The sequence below is a fragment of the Pseudorca crassidens genome, chromosome 19 (assembly GCF_039906515.1).
Source record: "Pseudorca crassidens isolate mPseCra1 chromosome 19, mPseCra1.hap1, whole genome shotgun sequence".
In the NCBI taxonomy this organism is placed as follows: Eukaryota; Metazoa; Chordata; class Mammalia; order Artiodactyla; family Delphinidae; genus Pseudorca; species Pseudorca crassidens.
In genome coordinates this window covers 10,547,216-10,569,545 of record NC_090314.1, presented here as the reverse complement: position 1 = coordinate 10,569,545, position 22,330 = coordinate 10,547,216, and the positions used below count along the sequence as shown (strand labels likewise).

At 51.9% G+C, this 22,330-nt stretch overlaps 1 protein-coding gene across 1 annotated transcript in view; it reads right to left on the bottom strand.

Moving 5' to 3' along the window:
• The window catches only part of PIK3R5 (phosphoinositide-3-kinase regulatory subunit 5), a 73,448-nt gene extending 52,451 nt beyond the window's left edge, over positions 1-20,997 (bottom strand). Inside the window, exon 1 of the mRNA XM_067714198.1 lies at positions 20,866-20,997. The gene's annotated coding sequence lies outside the window, so the exon portion shown is untranslated. The remainder of the gene's footprint in view (positions 1-20,865) is intronic.
• Positions 20,998-22,330: the final 1,333 nt, after the last annotated feature.

The following is a 22,330-nucleotide window of genomic DNA, read 5'->3' as shown; positions in this document are numbered from 1 at the left end:
AACTCAGGTCTGCCTAACACCAAAGCCCTCCTCAGCTGTCAGGTAACACCTAGAATTTTTTTACCTAAATGCTCCAGTAGTGGGTATTCTTAACCTCGTTATGCCCTAGACCCACTGAAGAAGTCTACAGACACCCCCGTTCAGAATAATGTTTTAAACGCACGAAATAAAATGCATGGGACTGCAGAGGAAATGAATTACACTGAAATATAATTATCAATTGTTTGCAGTAATCAGACTTTCAACATGGTAATATCTGTTCTTCTCATTACACATTAAATAACAAAATCCAGCAGTGGGTCTAATCATCAGCATCGCTTTGAAGTAATAAAAGGCATAAGTGATGTTTGCAGTACATAACAACAACTGCAAAGTGAAAGGAAAACATCTGGATTTCTACTGGTGATCAGTTCACAGGTGCTACTAATAGTGTAACTGGTTTGTTGCCTACATTGCTCATGGCAGGAAACACTCAACTTCAGTTAGAGGTGGGTGACAATAAAGATGTCACATCTTTCCCATCCAAGCTCACAGACCCCTGGGTGAGAGTCTCTGCTCCCCAGAAGCTGTGGGACCAGGAGGAATGGGAATGTGTGCAGGAGAGGAGGGAGGGTCCACGCCTCCTGCCCCTGCCCCCACCCTCCCGGAACCTGTTGTTGCCCTGGACGTTCAGGAGTCCCAGTGCGAGGACGGGTTGCCTTCCCACCCATTCTCCGTCCCTAGCCCAGAATTCCTCAAAACCACATCTTTTCTGGGAAGCTCCCTAAACAGTGTTTCAGTTTCTTGGGCTGGTTCCCATCTTAGTCTCTGTCTTACCACGCATATCTCTCTCCGGCCAGTTTAATGCCTTTTTCAAACATCGCCCCTGAGAGGTTTGGGGAGTTTCTCATTTCTCATATAACACTTCTCATATGACTTCAGAAGGGCAGCCCCTAAGCTCGGTTCCCCCTGGAGAGGGGGAGGCCCCTGCTGCAGGCGTGGTGCAGAGGCACTGGGTGAGAACCCAGGGCAAAGCCCAGCCAGGGGGGCTCCCTGGGCAGAGAGGCCTCGCCTCGTGGGGCTGCCTGCGGAGCGGAGAACAGTGGTTAAGCCCCATAGCCTCTCTGGACCTCAGTTTCTCCATCCATAAAATGGGAAACGGGCCTCTCCATCATGATACCTTATGGGGTGGGGAACGGACAGCAAGAAGGCTCGAGTACACCCCCAAGCCAAGCACCGGGCATGCTCAGAGCTCACCCCTGACAAGATGAGACCCAGGAAAAACTCGCCAAGGGACACCAAGAAGCAGCAGCACTTTCGGGCACTTTAACCAATGCTCAGTGCACAGAATGACCACAGGCCCCACCCCTGCATTTCTGAGACACGGCCAGGGAGGGGATGGTCTGGGGCAAGGCCAGAGCCGGACCCAGACCTCCTCACCCCCTCCCATCCCTCCTTTTTAATCAAGGCATCCAACCTGGGGCTTCTGTGTCCCCAGAGAGATAAAGTGATTTCTGAGGACACGTCCAGCTCCAGTCTGACCCAGGAGGGATGAAGGATTTCCCATCCCAGCCGCATTGCCCCCGTGTGTCAGCAGCAGGAAGCTACCCCAGCAGGTCCCGGTGGGCAGAGACCACTCTGCTTCCTGTCTAACCACCGTGATAAAGGTGCGGGACGAGGTAGGAGGAGAAGGGCAGGTGCGGGGAAGCCAGACTCCCCAGAAGCACATGCCCGAAGTTACAGACATCACCGAGATGCGGCACCTGTGTCCGTGGCTCCCTAGACCTGCCTCCTCCCCGTAGCAGTGATTGGGGGTGGGGTGGAGGGTGGCGGCAGAAGGCGAGAGGGAGAGAGAAAGAGGATGCACAGGTGGGGAGGAATGTCAAGGAGGAGGCCTGAAGGGCTGGGTAGAGCATAAATGCCCTTAAAACGTCCTGAGACTGAGACGGATGAAAGCGGTTCGAAAACAAAAACAAAAAAGGCAGAATGTACACCAGCAGCCCCAATGTTTCCTGTTTTTCTAACAAATCACCAGTGACTTCCAAGAAAAGCAAGCTGTGCTGCGCTCGGCCCTGGGCACAGCCGCAGAATTTGCACATCTGGCTGTGCTTCGAGAATGGTACCCGGGCACAGGATGTGACAGAGCCACCCGAAACGTCGCAGCTCGAGGACACTCGGAAGCAGGATGCTCCCTGGGAAACAGGGAAGCAGAAGGGCCGTGGGGCTCAGAGGACCCTTTCGGAGGATGCACGTGGATGGGCTGCTCCCATGCAGGTCTGAATCCTTGAGAATTTCCGGTCAGGAGCATGTGGGGCGTTCCAGGGAGCAGACAACTCAAGAGCCCCAGGCTGCCATCCCTCCCCCACCCCTGCAGAGATCCCACTGAGCCCCACCAGAAACACCCCCCTCACCCCTTCTCCCCCCAGAGGCAGGGCTGGGAAGGAGGCTACCAGTAGGGGTTGTGGATGGAGGAAGGGGGACAGAAGTGCCCCAGCCTCCCTCTGCTCCCAGCCTTTACTCCTCCTACTAGGCTGCACTCCAGCGGGTAGACCCAATTCTCAGGTCGACACCACACACGTACATATTTTGCTGAACCGTTTGAAAGTAAGGTGCAGGTTGCGGATATCACGACAAATCACACCTCAATATTAGACTGAACCATATTAAACGCGAGCAGATATCGGCGAGTTCCTACGGTTCCATCTAATATTTCAGCATGCATCCCTTAAGGACATTCTCCGACCTGAGACCATTATCAGACTGAGCAAAAGAATGACAGTTACACAGGTTCGTCTGCTACGCCCCAGGGGTGTGTATACTCTTGCAGAGCACCTGCTCCGTGCCTGACTACCCCCCACCCCGGCACCTTGGGGAGCCTTACCCGCCCAGGGGCTAAGAAGTGGGAGGAGGAAGGTTGCCGGTCCCAGCAACCCTCTTACACTGGGAGTTTACGCTGGACAGGGTACAAAGCAGACATCTGAAAATCCACCACAGCCCAGTGACAACACAAAACGAGAATTCCTCCCCAGGAGGATAGAAGGCACATCGTAAGGTTGTATTTTCCAAAGATGGCCACAACCTCTCCCATCCCACGGCCTCTTCTACAATGCAGCCTTGCCACTTCCCCAAGCAAGAGGTGGAATCTAATTCCCTCCCCTTAAACATGGGCAGGCTTGAAGTGACTGCTTCAGCCGATAGATGACGGTGAAGGTGACACTGTGTGGCTTCCCAAGCTGTGCTGTGAAGGTGATGCAGCTACGGCCTCATGTACTAGAAGACTTGCACTTGGAGCTCTGAGTCGTTGCGTCAGAAATCTAGCTACCCATTAGGGGTCGCCATGATGTGAGGAAGCCCAAGCCCCGGGGAGTGGCCACTTTGCAGGCACTCTGATATAGAGTCCCAGGCCCCAGCTGTTCAGGCCTTCCCAGCTGAGGCCTCAGACATCGCTGAACACAGACGAGCCATCCCCGTCGTACCCTGCCCAAATTCCTGGCCCACAGAATCCGTGAGCATATTAAAATGGTTAGAGTCTTCTACCACTCTGTTTTGGAGTAGTTTGTTACAAGCAATAGTATCTGGAACATACATATCCAGTGTAGACCCCACACCCTGACAGAGACCAGGCGACATGACCAGAAGCCACTGGACCATGTGTTCAGAAGAGCCCAGATGGGACAGCTAGAAAGCAAGCTACTCAGAGATGGGTGCAAGCCACCAGGCAACTAAGATGATCACAGCAATTCAGAGATGAAAGGGTCCTCGATGGTGTCCAACCTAAATTCACTTATTCGAATAGAAACTTCTCTTATGGAGTATATATGACCACAAGATACTTTGCTGGATACTGTGGTAGATACAAACATGACTGATACACAGTCCTTCATTTCAGATACTGAGTTACGCTGACACCAGCATGGTGGCTGCCACATTCTGTGGACTAGAATGACCAGGGCAACATGCCAGGCACACACCTGCCTCAGGACCTTTACACCTGCTGTTCCCTCTGACTGGAGTGCTCTGCTCCCAGATGTCTGCTTGGCTAACTCCCTCACTATTTCCGGTCTTTATGCTATGCTCTTAATGCAATCTTCTGGTAAACCTCTGGCACCTCTGCTTTATTTTTCCACCTTTCTTTTTTTTTTGCGGTATGCAGGCCTCTCACTGTTGTGGCCTCTCCCATTGCGGAGCACAGGCTCCGGACACGCAGGCCCAGCGGCCATGGGTCACGGGCCCAGCCGCTCCGCGGCATGTGGGATCTTCCCGGACCGGGGCACGAGCCCGTGTCCCCTGCACCGGCAGGCGGACTCTCAACCACTGCACCACCAGGGAAGCCCTTTCCACCTCTCTTATCACCAGCTGACACACTACTCATGTTACTTATTATATAAATAATAAACGATAACGTGCTTATTGTCTCTCTCCTCCAGTCCCATCAGAATGTCATTCCATGAGGACTTGGAAGAGTGCCTGGCACATATTTGCTGGATCAATGAATGAATAATGAATGAATAAGTGGATGACCAAGAGGTTTGAAGAAAGAAAACAGAAGAGAGAAGCACGTGGGATCGCACACTAGCTTGACTGAGATGAGGATGCCGCTTTCCTCGTGTGAATCCCAGAACTGAGCCACTGCAAGGCTAGGGATGGCCGCGTGCTTCACCTGGACGGCAGCTGGATGTCTCCTTAGAGACTTAGGTGAAAACCAGGCCACCTGAGAAAGCCTTGCTCCTCTGATCATCTCATCTCTTGGAAGGGCAAGGAAGCAAAGAGGAAAACTACTATTCTATCTTGTGTCTTTAATTCTGACCGAGAATAACGGAAGGTTTGTAAAATAGGAGTGAGGGGAAAACAGGGGGAAATGACCACCTCATCTCAAAGTGTGGACTAATCCCAGAAGAAAATGCTGGACAGTCAGACCCCCGTCTTAGACGTTAAGGAAGCAGACTCCTAAGAGGCCAGGAATCAGAGAGGATGGCTTAGTAGGGAAAGAAACTCAGAAAATTAAATTCTAGAGGCTAGCTACAGAGTCTCATGAAAGAGAAAAGAGGGGGGATGTCAGGGGCCAGCGTGACTTCGTGGGGTGTACGTAGAAGTGGGAAGTGAGGTCCCCAAGAAAAATCACAAAAGAGTGGGAGTGAGCATGTCACAAAAGGGAGGCTTGAGAGAAACACAGAAGACATCAAAAAGGGCCCACAGAGCTACTTCAGAGCCTAAACCTGGAGAGATTGGGCTAGCCACTCACGAAAGATGGCAGCACAGTTACAGAGGCAGGAGAGAAAGCAGAACTGCTCCGTGGCTATTTCCTCCATCTTTTTTCTCAAGGAGAACAGTTATCCTACCAGGAAGGATGGATCAAAGACGGTTTATTTAGTCAACAGCAAACATGTACTGAGTGTCTGTTATCTGAGGGTCTTACTAGGTACTGCGGCTGGGGGGGGTGGCGTCCAGAAATCTCAAGGAGTTCTTGGTCAGAAGGGAAGATGGGCTTCTGAAGGTCACCACCAAGAAAAAAAAATATGAAAAAGACAGATCACCCAAAAGACGTGAATAGACCCTTCACAAAAGAGGATCTCCAAGTGGCCAACAAACATGCCAAGGTGCTCAATTTCATCAGTCCCCAGGGAAATGCAAATTCAAACCACGATGCGACGCTACTAGACATGCACCAGAATGGCTGAAACGAAAAAGCTGGAGAACACTGTGAGGATGTGAAACACCTGGACCCTCATGATTGCAGGTGGGGCGTGAATTGGTCCAGCCACTTTCCAAATGGAAATCCGTTTAGCGGTACCCACCACAGCACAACCTGCCCCATGATACAGCAATTCCACCCCCGGGTACATGCTCAAAAGACATGCACCAGGGCTTCCCTGGTGGCGCAGTGGTTGAGAGTCTGCCTGCCGATGCAGAGGACGCGGGTTCGTGCCCCGGTCTGGGAGGATCCCACATGCCTTGGAGCGGCTGGGTCCGTGAGCCATGGCCGCTGAGCCTGCGCGTCCGGAGCCTGTGCTCCGCAACGGGAGAGGCCACAGCGGTGAGAGGCCCGCGTACCACAAAAAAAAAACCAACAAAAAAAGACATGCACCAGAAAGTTCAGAGCAGCACCTTTCAAAATAACCTCCAACTAGACCCTCCCCAATGGGCGAGGCATCCCCGCAGAAGTTAACATGGGACAGGTGTGATGGAGGAGGGAGAAGGTCAATTAGCAAAGCTTCTCCAAGAAGGTAACTCCCAAGGTAAGTCTACAGGAAGAAGCTGCCCCGGGATTCAGGCACGGGGGTGGGAAAATGGACAGAGGCAAGAGATGTGAGACAGCTTGGTTCCTGCAGGGAACGACCAGGCATTCAGAACTACCGGAGGATAAAGCATGACACGGGCGTCGGGAGATGAAGATGCCTGGGCTGGGGTGTCAGACTGAGAATGGCCTTACATGCCAAGTGAAGTGATAAGGGTTTACTCCAGGGCCCTGTGGAGCTACTGCAAAATTTTCAATGGCTGAGTGTCACTCTGGCCTTGGGAATTAGATGATCACACCAGCAAGGGGGTCGGGGGAGCCTGGGAGGAGAAGCGTCCGCCGACACAGAGGGCTCTAAAGTCAAATAGAGTTGAGTTGCTTAAAATGAGTTGAGGATTGCACATGAGTATAAATACCTCTCAGAGTCATAAGGAAACTTGAGGTTGTGAAAGGGAACTGCTACCAATAATCTTTGAAGGATCAGAGAAAATGAAAGACGTACGAGACAAAGACGGAGGGTGAGACAGACAGAGAAAGACGGGGACAAGCCCTAGAAGAGGCTGTCCCAATTTTGGAAAACTTCACAAAAGGTAGAATCTTGGAAACTACAGTCTCTGAGTCTGCCAGCCCCCCGACAACATTCAGGAAAGGTCCAGGGACCACCGGGGGCTAGAATGGAATTCACCGACTAAACGGGTGATACAAGAGAATGCCCAAAAACCGCACATCTGAAGTTTAGCAAATCCTGCTACAGGCCCCTGACAGTGTAAAGAAAAATGTGAGCAGAATGACCACAAGAGAAATGGATTCACCACTGGCTTAAGAACCTCACTCAAAAGAGACAAGGAGGGCTTCCCTGGTGGCGCAGTGGGTGAGAGTCCGCCTGCCGATGCAGGGGACGCGGGTTCGTGCCCCGGTCCGGGAAGATCCCACATGCCGCGGAGCGGCTGGGCCCGTGAGCCATGGCCGCTGAGCCTGCGCGTCCGGAGCCTGTGCTCCGCAACGGGAGAGGCCACAACGGTGAGAGGCCCGTGTATCGCAAAAAAAAAAAAAAGAGAGAGAGAGCCAAGGGTCTTCATCTGGGGGTCACCTCTCCTAAAATGTCGGAGAACTCTGCTTTTGATCCTTTAGAGCATGTCATGGTAAAAATTGTGGTAAAATATAAATAACATAAAATTTACCATTTTAACCATTTCAAAATATACAGCTCAGTGGCATTAAGTACATTTACATTGTTGTGTGACCATCACCACCATCACCTCCTGAACTTTTTCATCTTCCCAAACTGAAATTCTGTCCCCATTAAACACTAGTTTCCCACTTCACTCTTTGCCCAGCCCCCGATAACCGCCATTCTACTTCCTGTCCCTATGAGTACAACTGCGCTAGGTACCTCATAGAAGCCGAATCAGACAATACTGGCTTTCTGTGATGGGCTTATTTCACTTAGCGTACTGTCCTCAAGGTTCATCCACACTATAACATATATCAGAACTGCATTCCTTATTGAGGCTAAATACTATTCCATTGTACGTACAGATCCCATTTTGTTTACTCATTTGTCTGCAGATAGACATTTGGGCTGATTCCACCTTTAGGTATAGGATGCCTTTTTTTTTTTTTGCGGTACGCGGGCCTCTCACTGTTGCGGCCTCTCCCGTTGCAGAGCACAGGCTCCGGACGCGCAGGCTCAGCGGCCATGGCTCACGGGCCCAGCCGCTCCGCGGCATGTGGGATCTTCCCGGACCGGGGCACGAACCTGTGTCCCCTGCATCGGCAGGCGGACTCTCAACCACTGCGCCACCAGGGAAGCCCAGGATGTCATTTTTTTATTAACAGTTTTCAATAGGGCTTAGGAGGTAGGCTACTGCACAATGGAAGGGATAAAGAACTGTTATATGACAGTGAAGATTCAGAAAGATCTCTAACTAGTAAAGTTCAAATGTGGATAAGACTCATAACTGTCTTTCCATATCCATTCTCCCTTCTTCTATAGTAACATAATTTTTTGAAAATTTAGATTGTATTTCCCAGATCCCCTTGTAGCTAAGTGTGGCCACCTGATTACCTTCCGGCCAATGGAATATAAGTAGACGTTGATAAGTGTAATTTCCAAATCATGCTTTTAAAAGGAATAAGCATGCTGCTTCCTTCCTCTTGCTAGCTAGAAGGCAGATGTGACGGCAATTGCTAGAGTAGCCATCATGCACCGTGAGATGAAAGCTACATGTTGAGGAAGACAAAAACAAGATAGAAGGAGCATAGGTTCCCAGCCTACGACGTTGTCATGTAAAGTCTGGACCACTTATGCTCAGACTGTTGTTACCTGAAGGAGAAATAAAGTTCTATCTTGTTTAAGCCACTACCATTTTGGGTCTCTCCGAAATAAAAAGCACCAATATACTAACTAATATTTCAGCCAACACTGAGTTATCTAAGAAGCAAAATTATGTTTTTGTTTGTTCATTACTGTGTCATTTAGATACAGCGGGTGCGATTTTCCTCAAATTCATAGACTATGTTTTATGGTCTGACCTTAAATAGAGACTACACGATGTACCCAAAGTTCCCTTGGAAAGCCGAAGTCATCCTCTAGAGAAGCAGCATATATTTCCCATATGGTATGCCCACCTCTGTGTATCCCGCTCTGTGGGGAGCAGCCGTGACTGAGTTATTTAAAGGTCAGACATTCTTCAGAGCAAACTGGATTAACTGGCCAGCACTGAAGCCATTCAGGTTGAGAGGGTACTGTTTTGGTAAATGAATTGGAGATAATCGTTTATGGGTTGATAAGAAGGTACCATGAGAATAAAGTATGGGTATTACAAAACTCTTCCTCCCTAGACAAGATCAAATAGTTTAGTGAAAAATTATGTCCTCCAAATGAAACTATGGAGATAATAAAAAGATCAGTGCTTTCCTGGGGGAGGGGGAGGGGGAGAGACGAACAGACAAAGCCCAGAGGAATTTTAGGATATTGACAATACTCTGTATAATATTATAATAATAGATATATGTCATTATACATTTATAAGACCCATAGAATGTATAATACCAAGAGTGAACCCTACGGTAAACTATGGACGTTGGAAGATTATGATGTATCAGTGTAGGTTCATTCTTTATGGTTACCAGGTGGAAAGGGTGTGGGGGGGGAGGGATAGACTGGGAGTTTGGGATTGACATGTACACATTACTATATTTAAAATGGATAACCAACAAGGACCTGCTGTATAGCACAGGGAACTCAGCTCAGTATTCTGTGATAACCTAAATGGGAAAAGAATTTGAAGAAGAATGGATACGTGTGTGGGTATAACTGAATCGCTTTGCTCTACGCCTGTAACTAACACATCACAGTCAATCAACTATACTCCAATATAAAATAAAAGGTTTTTTTTTAATGTAGGTTCCTCCTTGGTTAAAAAAGAAGTGTCATTTTGGTGAGTGATGTTGATAATGGGAGAGGCTATGCACGGGCAGAAATCTCTGCACCTTCCTCTCAGTCTTGTCGTAACCCTACAGTTGCTCTAAAAAATTAAGTCTTTAATTGAAAAAATAGTAATGTTCCCACCTCCATCTACTGAGCAGGTCTTAGGAGTAACACAGTCAATGGGAAGTAATCGCATCTTCAAAGGCACTGGATGGGTAGGGGGAGGAGGGGCAACGGGACTCTCTGAGAGGACTGAGCTCTGGACCCAACCATGAGGCCACCCCAGTCCCTCCGACATTCCCTCTACAGGAGCCTTGACGGGAACCCAGCAGGGATGAGGGCTGGCGCAAGAAGGGGCGTTCTCAGCCGCTACACCCATCTCAGGGAGAATGTGGGACAGTGAGAGCACCTGGGCCGGGGAGGGAGGATAAGGGGAGTGGGAAGTTGGTGGTAGTTCCTTCTGCATCCATTGCATCCAGTACTTGGCCCAGTACTGAGGGCTTGCTTCTGTCAATTCGCACACGTCCCCGCCATCTTGTTTTTCCAGCTGACTCCGGTGCCTTCTAGAACGACCTCCTCTCCCGAGCCCAGAACAGCTCACACGCCTTGGACCTGAGTTCTATAGCCTCACTTGTTCAGAAGTGTGTTTTCCGGATGCCACACAAGGCTAGTCCCTGCTCAACTCAACTTCTCACCTCCCTTCTCAACCCCAGCCCTCAGGCCAACCTCTGCCGCTTTCAAGTAGGAGGTTTGAGTATCAGATTCTTCAAGGGCTGTTCCCTTACTGTTTTCTTCCTTTGCACTTTACAGCAAACCTCCCTACACAAACCAGGATTATCGCACCATGACCGGCAGGCTAACGTGTTGGCGGCACAGGTGTCCCTCGCACCTCTGCCCTGCGGGGGGAGGGGCAGCTCATGTTCTGCATCTTTTTTCTAATGGGTTCAGAGAAAGAATTCACCACAGTAAACAATCTCAGGTCCTCAGAAGTCATGTAAAGAGGGTGAGCCCCATCTTTGGATCACCCACTCTCTAGAGAGAGCACCTGGAATATTCCTGTCCCCAGAGCCAAGAGATCATGAGGCACGTTCCCAGACCTTTTCAGGTGCTTATGTTGGAAACCAGAGATAGCCAGGGGCTCTGGACACAGGCCCGTGTTCTTGTGGGCGCCATGCCGGTTGGTTCCAGGTTGGTGGGTGGGCCAGTCTCAGCCCATTTCTCAGATGGGCACAGAGAGGCGCGTCACTCTCCACCTTGGATGGACTCGGAAGTAGAATGGAAAGCTTCTCTCTCCTGGGGAGGCCTTTCCACTACTCTCTCCTTCCCCCAGAAAGCCTTCTTTCCTCCCCAAAGCATAACTCCCTTTCAAAAAAAAAAAGGAAGGGAAAAAGAAGCTCATCCCTGCTTGGGAGTGACAGAAGGGAATCGCTTTTCACTCTGATGGGCCGCACATTAGACGAGCAGGGCCACGATTGTTAACAATGCTTTCTGTAAAGGGCAATGTGCAAATTAATAATAATTATCAGTCATACTTAATTTTCTCCCAGTTTAAAAACTGGAGCTCATTCCACTTCACCCTTGGCGTCTTCCAGGGTCAGCACGGCCAGGCACCCCCTGGGATGTCTGAAGAATCCTCAGAAATCCTCCAAGCATTTCATTGCCCCACTCCCCTTAAGACACAGCTCCTGATTGCCCCACAGCCTGCCTGGTAGGCAGACAGGAAGCCCCTCTGCCTTGTAAACACCATGTTGCAAACAGACACTTCCCCAGGCTCGTGTAAGGCGGGGTCACCAGCCTGGGAGTGGCTTGTCCCCGGGGCAGCTCCCCAGGGCTTCCCAGCTCCCTGACTTAGAGAGCTGCTGCCTTGAATCTGAGTAACTTGGAGGGTGGGACGGAAGTTCCCAAGGAGCCAGGGCTTAGCAGCTGGACTTTGCCAGGGCCTCCGGGGTCTGAAGCCCCCCAGAGGAGGACATCTGCCTTGTCTCGCCCGTACTGGACTGCCAAGACACAGGGCTTTGCCCCTTCAGATGCCCACAGAATCCAGGGAGGTGCCTGGAGGGTGCCTCCCCAGAGGATGACTGAACCCCACAAAGATCTCAGACACCGAGTCATCAGCCACCGGGGCCGACCCAGGCCTCCTCTGTGCTGGCTGCCACCAGGCAATCATTCATGCCCCGAACACGAGCTGAGCATCACCAGATGCCGGCCCTGCAGTGGGGAGCTGGCACTGAACACGATGGTTGGGAAGTTCTCCTCATCGGGAGGGGGAGGCGAGAGGTAAGAACACCCATCAGGTCTTGGGGGACCTGAGTCAGGCTGGAGGAGAGGGTGTGGATTCATGGAGAAGATAGCGGGACTCAGCTTTGAAACTAGAACACAAGACCTTGGACTTTGGACTTTCCCTAGGAGGCGGGTGGCACCAAAGGCTTCTGAGTATGACGACGAAGGAGTTTCTTTAGAAGAATCTCCTGGGGAAGCAAGGAAGAGAGCAGGGCCCGGAAGGCCCATGAGCAGGCCTACGGTGACGATGACGAAAGCTGAGTGGTGTGGCCAGGAGGACGATGGGGAAATGAGAAGAAGCAAGAACGCTGGGGGAAAGGAAGCACCGTCGAAGCTGGCTGGAGAGCGGGGACAGGAAGAGGGAGGAAGGACTCAGAGGTGACTGCGACATCTCCAGACCAGGAGTCTGGTTTCACTAGAGACCCCCAAATGGGGAAGTCTGGAGAGGAAGCCTGCTCTGGGGATGAAGAGTTGGGCTCTGGGCGTGTGTGGATGTTGAAATGGTGAAAATGACCAGCGTGGGCTTGGAGACAAGGGTCTGGGGTGAGGGAGCTAAGCACGTCCACGGCCGGCAAGAGAGAAATGTGCAGAGGAACGCCAGGAGGTGCACACGGTGAGGAAGAGGCTCTAGGAAGGGGTGCTGGGCAGCAAATGCTACGGACACTGCAGAGAGAGATGCAGTTGGGAGGAGGCCATTGGAATCTGCCATTACAAGGCCACCAATGACCTTAGAGGAAGCCATCCAGCAGAGGAGCCTGGGCAGAGGGAGGCAGGGCACCACCGTGATCAGAAGGACTTTAGTCCCTGCGAGTCCCGCCATGACACGGGTACCATGAAGGAAGGAGCGGGTCCCCTCTCTGCTCAGCCCGTCAGAGTAGCTCCTACTGATGTATTCTTGGACAGCAGACTTTGAAAACTCATGGGGTGTCAGAATATAGAGCCCATTGATCCAAGAGGGAACAGGCTCAGACAGACAAGGAGGTGAGTGGGGGACAGCTAGGATGAGACAACTCATCTTCTATCCCCATCCTGGAGCCTGAACATCGCACCACAGCCCCCTGTGTTCTCTTAAGCACAACAACAGGCCAAGGAGAGCTCTGAGTTTCGGGTTTTCTCAAAATGAAACTCCCAAGATGTCAGTACAGAAGTGAATGCAAGATGCAAAGGCCCACAAAACGTTGGCTCGAAAACCCCAAGAACAAGAGGCCAGTAATTTCCAGCGCAACCTGGTTGGGGGGGTTGGCCCCGAGAGTTTATCTGCGACAGCCACACAGGAAGGTGACTCTGAAGTAGTCTACTTCACCAGGTGTTGGAAGGAGGCAAGAACAAGAGACCCCCACCACCATCACAAAAGCCCCTTCTCCAGCACAGGATATGGGCAAGCAGCCCGGTGTCCACTCATGCTTCCAGGGTCTCACCATGGACGGCTCTGGTTTTCTAACCGCCAACAGGCTCCTGCCCTGGGGAAACGGGCTGTGAAGAGGGGCTGTGGGATTCGTAAGGGGACTGCCCAGTTTTGGGATCTGTTTATTCAAGGCCATCGAATTTCTTAAATTCAAATTATGTCCTCAGAACAACCAACTTTTCTACAGCCAGTATGACACGGCCACTGTGACCTGGAGAGCTACCAACTCTTAGAAATGAAGTGATCTCCGTCTCCATTCTCACGGCTTCAGTTTCTACACCTGACATGTATTTTCCCCGAATACATCTCCCAATGGGGAACTCACTACCACAAGGCCGCCCATTCCATTGTTAATCCGGTCTGACTTTCTTCAAGATCTTCCTTGTGGCGAGCTGAGGTCTATTTCCTTATAATTTCCCTTCATTAGTCCCTTTTCCTTCTTGGAGAATGACCTCCACAGGGCAGGTCTTCACTTTTTCCAAAGGATGTTGCCCTTCAAACATCTAAAGATGGACATGACTTCTCCCTTACATCCTCTTCTTAGAGAAGAACATCTCTCCTTCTGTAAACGTTTTGTATTATGCCACCACTATCTTGGTTACCTTTCTCCAGGTATAAGGTAGTTCATCTGCATCCCCGCTAAACGCAGCATCTGGCCTTGAACTGCTCTCCAGATGGATGGAAGCATCTAAGAGTGGAAATGGGCCTTCCCTTAGCCAAAGGGCAGAGAAAGTTGGGACTCATGGGAATTACTGGCTGACTGTTGGAGGCCCAAGAATCAAAGATGACTCTCGGGTTCCAGCTTGGGAGCACTGAGGTGCTAGGTGTGTACGTGGGAGGACTGAGGAAGAGAGAAAAGGAGAGGAAGGCTTGGGGGGGGGGGGCGGTGGGAAACCAAGAATCCAGCAGTGGAAGACCTAAGACCAGAGTTGTTCTCCCAGCCTCCAACGAACAGATCATTCCCAGCTCTACAAGCTGTCCGCAGGGTGCAGGAGGAGATGAAATGCCTCCAAACCCAGCACGTCACAAAACCAGCACATCACAACCTGACAACGGCAGTACGGGAAAGGAAAATATAGGCCGACCTGACTTGCGAGCATAGATGCAAAAATCCTAAAGGGAATCGCAGCAAATCAAGCCTAGCGCTGTACGGAAAGAACAAAACTCCTTGACCAAGTAGAGTTTATTCCAGAAGTGCAAGCAGAGCAGAAGGAAGTTAATAATATAACATGTCACGCAAATCTACCTCAAGGTGAAAGAACACAAGCGTTTCCCAGTAGATGCTTCAAGTTGTAATGGACAAACCTAACTTCCATTCATGCTTTAACAAATCCTTACAAATGAGGAATTGAAGAAAACTTCCTTCACACGTGACACTTGACTTCAAGGCGTCGGCCCTTAAAGAGCTGTGACCACATCAGTGAAACAAAGCCTCAGGCTCCCGCCAGTCCCTGGGCATGCGGGAGGCCGTGAGAATATAGACGGCAAAAACGGCAGCAGTGGCTGCCTCTCTGCTTCCTGGACAGCGTCTATTCGTGCGAAGAGGCACAAACACGCACCTTCTCTGGTCTCGTGGTCTCTGGCTTCCCTGGAGCCTTAAATCTAGCTCCCTGGTTGCGGGGGGGGCGGATCAGACACCACTAGCCAAAGTAATGTTCTTTAATCATCTTGGAAACGGACTGAATTCAACACTTGACAATAAACCCAGAAAGCTCGCATGTGGCTCGGGACTGGTCCCTGCACGGAGCCCCGAGAGCACCCCAGGGAGTCACCAGCGGCCTCCTCTGCAGCCTGCATGAACACCTGCATGGCGGTGTTCACTACCCATCATCACCCCACCTTGCCTCTGACAACAGCCGACTCCCGCGTGGAGCTGTGCTGGGGGTTAGCCAAAGAAATCAGTGAAGACAAAGTCCTGTTTTCCAGAACAGAGGCTATTCACCTGGGTTCCGTGGTGGACAGCAGAGGTCTGAGAAGACCCTGAGGTTTTCTGCAAAACTTTGCAAGAGCGTGTGTGTGTGTGCACACGTGTGCCTTTTGCCAGGGGGGTAGGGGGTGGAGGAGATGATCTATCACTTTATCAGTTTTTCAAAGAGGCCCGTTATTGACAGAGGGTTCGAAACTCTTCCGTAAGAGCTGCAGGTGTGGATATGATCTCACCCAGAAAATGCACTGAGGAGGTGGGTGGCCTCAGCCCGGCTGCATGGAAATGGCTGTGGGGAGAACTGCCTGACACGAGTCAAAACCACCAAGCCATTCAGGAACAAATGCTCAGACCCAAAAGCCAGAGGTACGTCCGCAGAGACCTCGTGGTCCTGGGAAGAAAACTTGGGATGAAGAAGAAGGATGTGAAGGCTGAAGAGGTGACTTCTTAGAGAATACACAAAATCGGGTTGCTTAACCCTGCAAGGACAGCAGCTCCAAGACAGACGAAAGGAAGGGCCAGCAGACTATGCGGTGGCTTTCCGTGGATGGCCAACAGAAAAGCACAAATGCAGGGGACTCCTGCAGGGAGCCCCGGCAGCAGCAACGAAACACGTTCTCTGGCGACGATCAGTGCAAAGGAAAAGGGAGGCGCCCCCTAACAGCTCTTATGGCCTTAATGCCGCGAAGCCAGACCTTGGAGTATGGGGGAGGGGCAAGCAAGGAGGAGATGGGGCACTGGGGATGAGCCCCTGGTCTATGCCAGAGTTATCTCACCTCGTTCTCGCAGGAGAGGAGGACCCCACACCCCACAGAGATGCCGAAAGGAATACCTGAGAGGGTGCACCCAAAGAGCGCTTAGCACGTGTCCGCTCAGTGTTAGGAATTATTTTTGTGAGCATTGCTATTTTCTTCTATTTTGTATCTCTCAAGTCTCAACTCGAATGTGACTTCTTCAAGGAAGCCTCTCCTTAACCCCCAAACTATACTGGGCTCCCTTTCTGTACTCTCAGAGGACCCCATCATTGTCACGACTGTCATTACGTGATATGTGTCTAGTGTCCTGCCCACCAGACTAACTTCCACGAGGGCAGGAACATTATCTGTCGCACTCAGGATCCTCAGAGCCCGGCACGTGCCCGGCACCCGGAAGGTGCTCCGTGCAGAAGTGCTAAGACAAGGAACGGCACGTTGGAGGTGAGGAAGGGGCCGTGGAAAGCATCTCGTGTGCACTTGGAGGGAGACGGGGAAACTGACACCCAGAGACGTACACGGACTCACCCAGGGTCACAGGGCTGGGAGCGGAGGAGTCAGGCAGGAACACGGTCCCTTGACTCCACAAGAGGCAGAAGCCTGGAAGCTGCCTTTAGTCTTCACAGCCCAGCCCTGCCCCCCACGAGGAAACCACCCAGACTCATTTGCCTGGGTCAACAACAACAGCAGAAAGACTGGAGGACACGAAAATGAAAAGTGCACCACTCCCTCTGCACCCCACCCTCTGCCCCTCGCACCACCCTGTACTCACATCCTCCGCTGCTGCTACGCGGGGATTTCTCACCTGAGACGTCCTGGGGAGAGATCCTGCGGTGGCGATGGCTGAAGCCAGGCTGAGCGCTGGTCACTGATGCTCAGACCCTGCAGGCCAGACGGGCCAGCGCTCTGGTAGGACGTGAAAGGCACGGTGAGGACGGAAGGACAGGGTGGCCAGGGCTATGGAGTGAGGAGGGGACTGGGAAAGACTTTAAAGGCGATGAGGTTGGAGCTGGGCATCCAAGGATGCATTCCCGGTCCAGCGGGCAGGCAGAGGAAGGGAAGGGCAACGTGGAGGGAAGGAAGAACACGTGCAAAGGTACAGAGCAGGCAGGGTGACCTGGGCTGGGGGGCAGGGGGCCTTGCTAGCCACGCTAAGGGGTACGGACCTTCTCCAGAGGGCAAGAGCAGCTCTGAAGGGTCTGCAGCTGAAAAGCGACTTGTTCAGATTGGCTGCCTTACATCACCGTGGCAACAGGAAAGAGGCTGGGCTGGGAGTTGGGGAAGGCTGGAGGCAGGCGTCTCCCGCTGAGGACAAACTCTAAAGCTCAAAGCCATGTGCCCCGACTGCTAGACCCGCTAGACACAAGAAGGAGCCAGTGTCTGCTCTGTGCCACCAGTCACCCCCTTTTCCCCATTCATCGGCCCCCACCCTCCAATCGCATGCACCTTGCTACAGCTATACCTCGCGTATCCGTAAGTCACTTAGCTGATAACCCAACTATCTGTAACCTCCCAGCCACTAGCCTGGAAGCAAACAGAAAAGACCTGGAGACGGCCACGATTCAGGCCCCCAAAGTCATGCCCTACAAGCCACGACCTCCACAGGCACAGACAGGCTGCCACTTGGGCTGGGTCATCTCTGGTCATCAGCCCAGCTCTGGTGCTTCCTAGCAGTGTGGTCTCGGCCCCCGGTTTCCCCCCAACATGAAATAAAGTAACAGCTATAGCGACCTCAGAGTGTGGCTGTGAAGATTAAAGGAAATGGAGAAGTACTTAGCCCACTGCCCAACACCATGAAGTTATAGCTAAAGGGGGAAAGGACAAAAAGAAAGATGACAGAAATTTTGCCCCGAGCAGACCCAAGGTACAATATGGCAGGTAGAACCGTTTGATATTTTCAAGAAATTATTAAATCACATACCGTGTGCTAGATTGACAAAGGCAAGCAACACATTTGACAAAGATTCCCTTTAAAACTGGATACCATGAAAAGTTTGGGTGTTTAGAAGGTAGAGCTACTGGAAAAAGTGATGTGTGCAAATTCACTTACAAGAATGACATAATTCTGTGTGTACCTGTGTACATCGAAAGCATCCCCCCATATCTGTAAAACACACATCGTGTTTAACAGAATTGAATAAGATGCTATCAGTTGGACCTAGAAACTGTCATACAGAGTGAAGTAAGTCAGAAAGAGAAAAAAAAATACCATATACTAACATATATGGAATCTAAAAAAAAAAAAATCAGAAGAACCTAGGGGCATGACGGGAATAAAGATGCAGACCTACTAGAGAATGGACTTGAGGATACAGGGAGGGGGAAGGGTAAGCTGGGACGAAGTGACAGAGTGGCATGGACATATATACACTACCAAATGTAAAACAGATAGCTAGTGGGAAGCAGCCGCATAGCACAGGGAGATCAGCTCGGTGCTTTGTGACCACCTTGAGGGGTGGGATAGGGAGGGTGGGAGGGAGGGAGACGCAAGAGGGAAGAGATATGGGGACATATGTATATGTATATGTATAACTGATTCACTTTGTTATAAAGCAGAAACTAACACACCATTGTAAAGCAATTATACTCCAATAAAGATGTTAAAAAAAAATTAAATCACTTTTTCGACTATAGGACTTCTCACAGACTTTAGCGTGCTTGATAAATCTCTAAGGAAGGAATAGGGTTTCCTATTTCATGAACTTTTAGACAGGAGTCCTTTTCTTTTTCGTGGAACATCTTGCAGGACAGATGGAATAGTTTTAGAAACTCTGATTTAGTAAATAAATTTTTAAAAAAAGATACCATCGATTGTAAGAGGCACCATTATTTTGTGCGCCATTAAGAAAGAAATATTGCTGCCTATTATAATGGTAGGATACCATTGATGGTAAGATGTATCTTGATTTCAGAATTGTTAAAAAAAAGTGAAAATATGTACATCTTCGAATTGATGGAATATTCTAATATGTAATATATGTTTGCTGTGGGAGTGTCTCATCTTGCCTTTGGGCAGAAGTCAGATGTAGTCTTTCCTTTGTCCGCCTCCCACCCCATCTATGACAGAAGCTCAAAGCTCAAAACTTCACGCCTCTCCCTTGAGCTGCTGGCGACCACCCTATCTTGCCCCTCTAGAAGCTTCCTCTCTTAAGAAGCTGATCCAGGCTTTCAGCCCACCCACAGCTGCACCAGACAAGCCTTCTGGTTCACAGAGGTCCCACAGGGCTGGCCAGCTCGGCTTCTTGGGGTGAGCCTCTCTGAACTAATACCAAGTCAACACTAGTTGAGTGCTCGTCTGAACCCAAGCTGGGGCCTCCGACGCCGGGCTGCCCAGGCAAAGGCGACTGGCTCTCCTTCTCCCACTTCTCAGCCAGTAAACTTGTGATCAACCACTAACCTGGGACTACGGAGCAGCCTCCACTGTGGAACCTCCCCATCGCGACCCTTCCAGTAACCCCAAACATGCTTTTCACCCAGTTAGCTTCCACTTGATTCTTCTCCAAAGAAACGAAAAGGGGTGCACGGGAGGGAGGGACAGGGAGGGGAGGCAGAAGGTCCTCTTCCACTACAGCTTGTGGAGAGAAGATAGTTTGTCATCCCTCACCTAAGAGATTGGCAGGGCTCTTAAAACCCCAATGAGGCCCAGCATACAAAGACCCTGAGCTGTCCCTACCCAGCATCCCAGCTAGTTATTCTCCAGAAAGCAGAGGAGGGTACCCTGAAGCAGGAAGAGAGAGCTGGACCGTTTGAAACTGTCTTCTCTGTCTTCCTGGACCCACACCGCGATGGCCACACTGAGGAAGCAGGTAAGCACAAGACGTCCACTCCCTTGTTCTGCAAACACCCAGTGCCAGCCGGGTCCGGCTGGAGCCCCCGGCCTCCTTTCCACACCACACAGGGTTCCCAAGCAACGGCACCAGCCCCATCACTTCAGGAGCTTATTCAAAGTTTAGAAAAATACAGATTCCAGACCCCACCCTTGGAAAGCTGTGCTGTAGGGGGTGCCTGGAGAATGTGTGTTTTAACAAGTTCTGGGAACCAGTGCCCTACTGGGTGGTCCCAGGCCAGGAGGAAGGGAGCTGTGGAGGAGAAGACAGAACGACCACACCGGCAGGAAGAGAAGGGGATCCAGACAGGACCCTGGAGGCAGACCTGGCCTACTTCTGGCCCTCATTTCGCCTAAACCCACTCCTCCTCTCTGCAGGAGGCTTGCAACTCACTTGATACCACATCCTGCTGCTTTCATCTCGCCTTCCTTTTCCCTCTGAACAATCTCCTTCCTCCTACTGACCTGAACTTCTTGCTTATTTACCCCAGGCCTGGGATAGGCCAGCACGCACGCCCACGCGCACACACATGCACACACGCACACAGAGTCACACAGGGACACCCGGGGTGTAAACACGAATCCGCTGACAGCAGCCACTGTCTGGGAACCCACGCTCGCTAGCGGTCCTGGTGGCTAAGGACCCCTTATGCGAAGGCTCACCGAGAGAGCTCTCAGACGGGAAGGCAGACTCTTTGACCCCACGACAAAGGGCGGCCTTAAAAGAGGCAGCAGAAGGCTGCGGCCACGCTCGGACCGCACAGACACGGCCAGCAGTGGCTACCTAGATAAGGATGGACAGTCGCCGAACCGCCCTTCTATCTCCGGGATTACTGGGCACGCTTGTGTGCGGATCCCGTCCCCAGCAGTGGACCCTATTCACGGAGCCAGAAGACAGCAGGCTCTGTCCAGCCCACCCGCTGCAGCTGACGCTCTTAGGGCGCACGGCTGCCCGACGGTCCGCGGGCAACTCTGTCTCGGCCTCGGGCCCCCACGCGTGCCCTCCGCGCCCCCGCGCCCCGGCCACACACCTGCAGTCCCCGCTGGGCGCCGAGCCCCTCTCCAGCGGCGACTCCCTGCGATTCCGGGTACGGTCGGGACCACCACGCCCGAGCTGGAGACGCGCGCGGTAAGTCCCAGCATCTATCCGGGCTCCGCTCCGACGGCGGGCTGGGGGCGGGGCCACGCCGGGGCCGGGCCTGCTCGGGACGGGAGCGGGGCGGGGCTGACCACCCAGCCGGCCTCTAGCGCCACCTGGTGGCCGGGCAGCGTCGGCGAGGCGCCGGCCTGACACAAGCGTCCTCGGAGTCTGGCCCGAGTCAGCCGCGCGCCTGAGAAGCAGCCCCATCTCTGAGCCCGTCTGCCCTCGGAAGGAACAGCCCTGGCAGGGGGCGGGCACGGCAGAAGGGACGCCAGCAACGAGCACCAGCGACCCCCCAGGAATGAGGTGAGGTGAGGTGAGGCCGGGGGAGCGGAAGCGCGGCTTTGGCCGGGGCTGGATGGGTGGGCGGAGCAGGAGAGGGGCCTGGGGTGAGGGCTTCGGGGAAGGAGGAGAAAGGGGAAGCTCCGACGAGCTGCTTCCTTCTCTCACTGCGACCGAGCGCCCCACTTCCTCCTCCTACTTCTATTTTCTTTGGGTGCTGTTAACATTTAAAATGTCTGCACCCCTGCTGTGCAGACGGGTGCCGTGACCATCACCCTTCGGCAGAAACCTTCCTAGAAATACCAGCCGATCCAGACTTTGCGCACTGCTGCTCCAGCCTCTGGTCTGACTTTCTCGCCTTCCACCACCAATGGCTGTGACTTAGCCATTTCTCGGCTCCTGAAGGCGGGTTGGGGTAGTCTCCAGAGTCGAGGCCCTTTTCTGGCGGCCCCCTTTCCCCCCACAGGCCACGCGGCAGATGTAGTTTTACCGGAGCTGGAAGAACTCTTCGCGGGATCCCGGAAGTCACTGCACTTCCCTGTGCCTCCGTTTTCTCATTGCAAACTGGGAATGAGAAGTTAGCTACTGTGCTGACAGCCCTGGCAACGAAAGAATCTCAGTTTATGTCAGAGTTCGCAAAGGGCAAGGCTGGAATTTCCATTTCCCCTCTTGAACGGGACTCTGTGTCACAATATCTGTTAGAGGCGTTCAAAATTGGCCGCAAGATCAGCCGTTATTGCTGGTCAAAAGCCACAGCCCTACCTGAGGCGTTGAGAGACGTGAACGCCAATGATTTTTCTTTTCCTGACTCGCTAAATACCAAGAAAAAGCAACTTCCCCAAAAACATAGAAACAGAAAGTACTCTTGGATGAACGCAGAGAATTGGTTCCAGCCTACAGTTAGAGATGGGAAGGCGCCCAGAACCATCTAGTACTTCTACTCCTCACCCACCACCCGGACCTTCACACCCACCATTTTACAAATAAGGAAACAGAACCACAAAGGCTGTGAGAGAATGTGCCTGAGGTCGTACGACTTGAGAAGGGTGGCCAAGGACTCTGGTCTCCCCTGT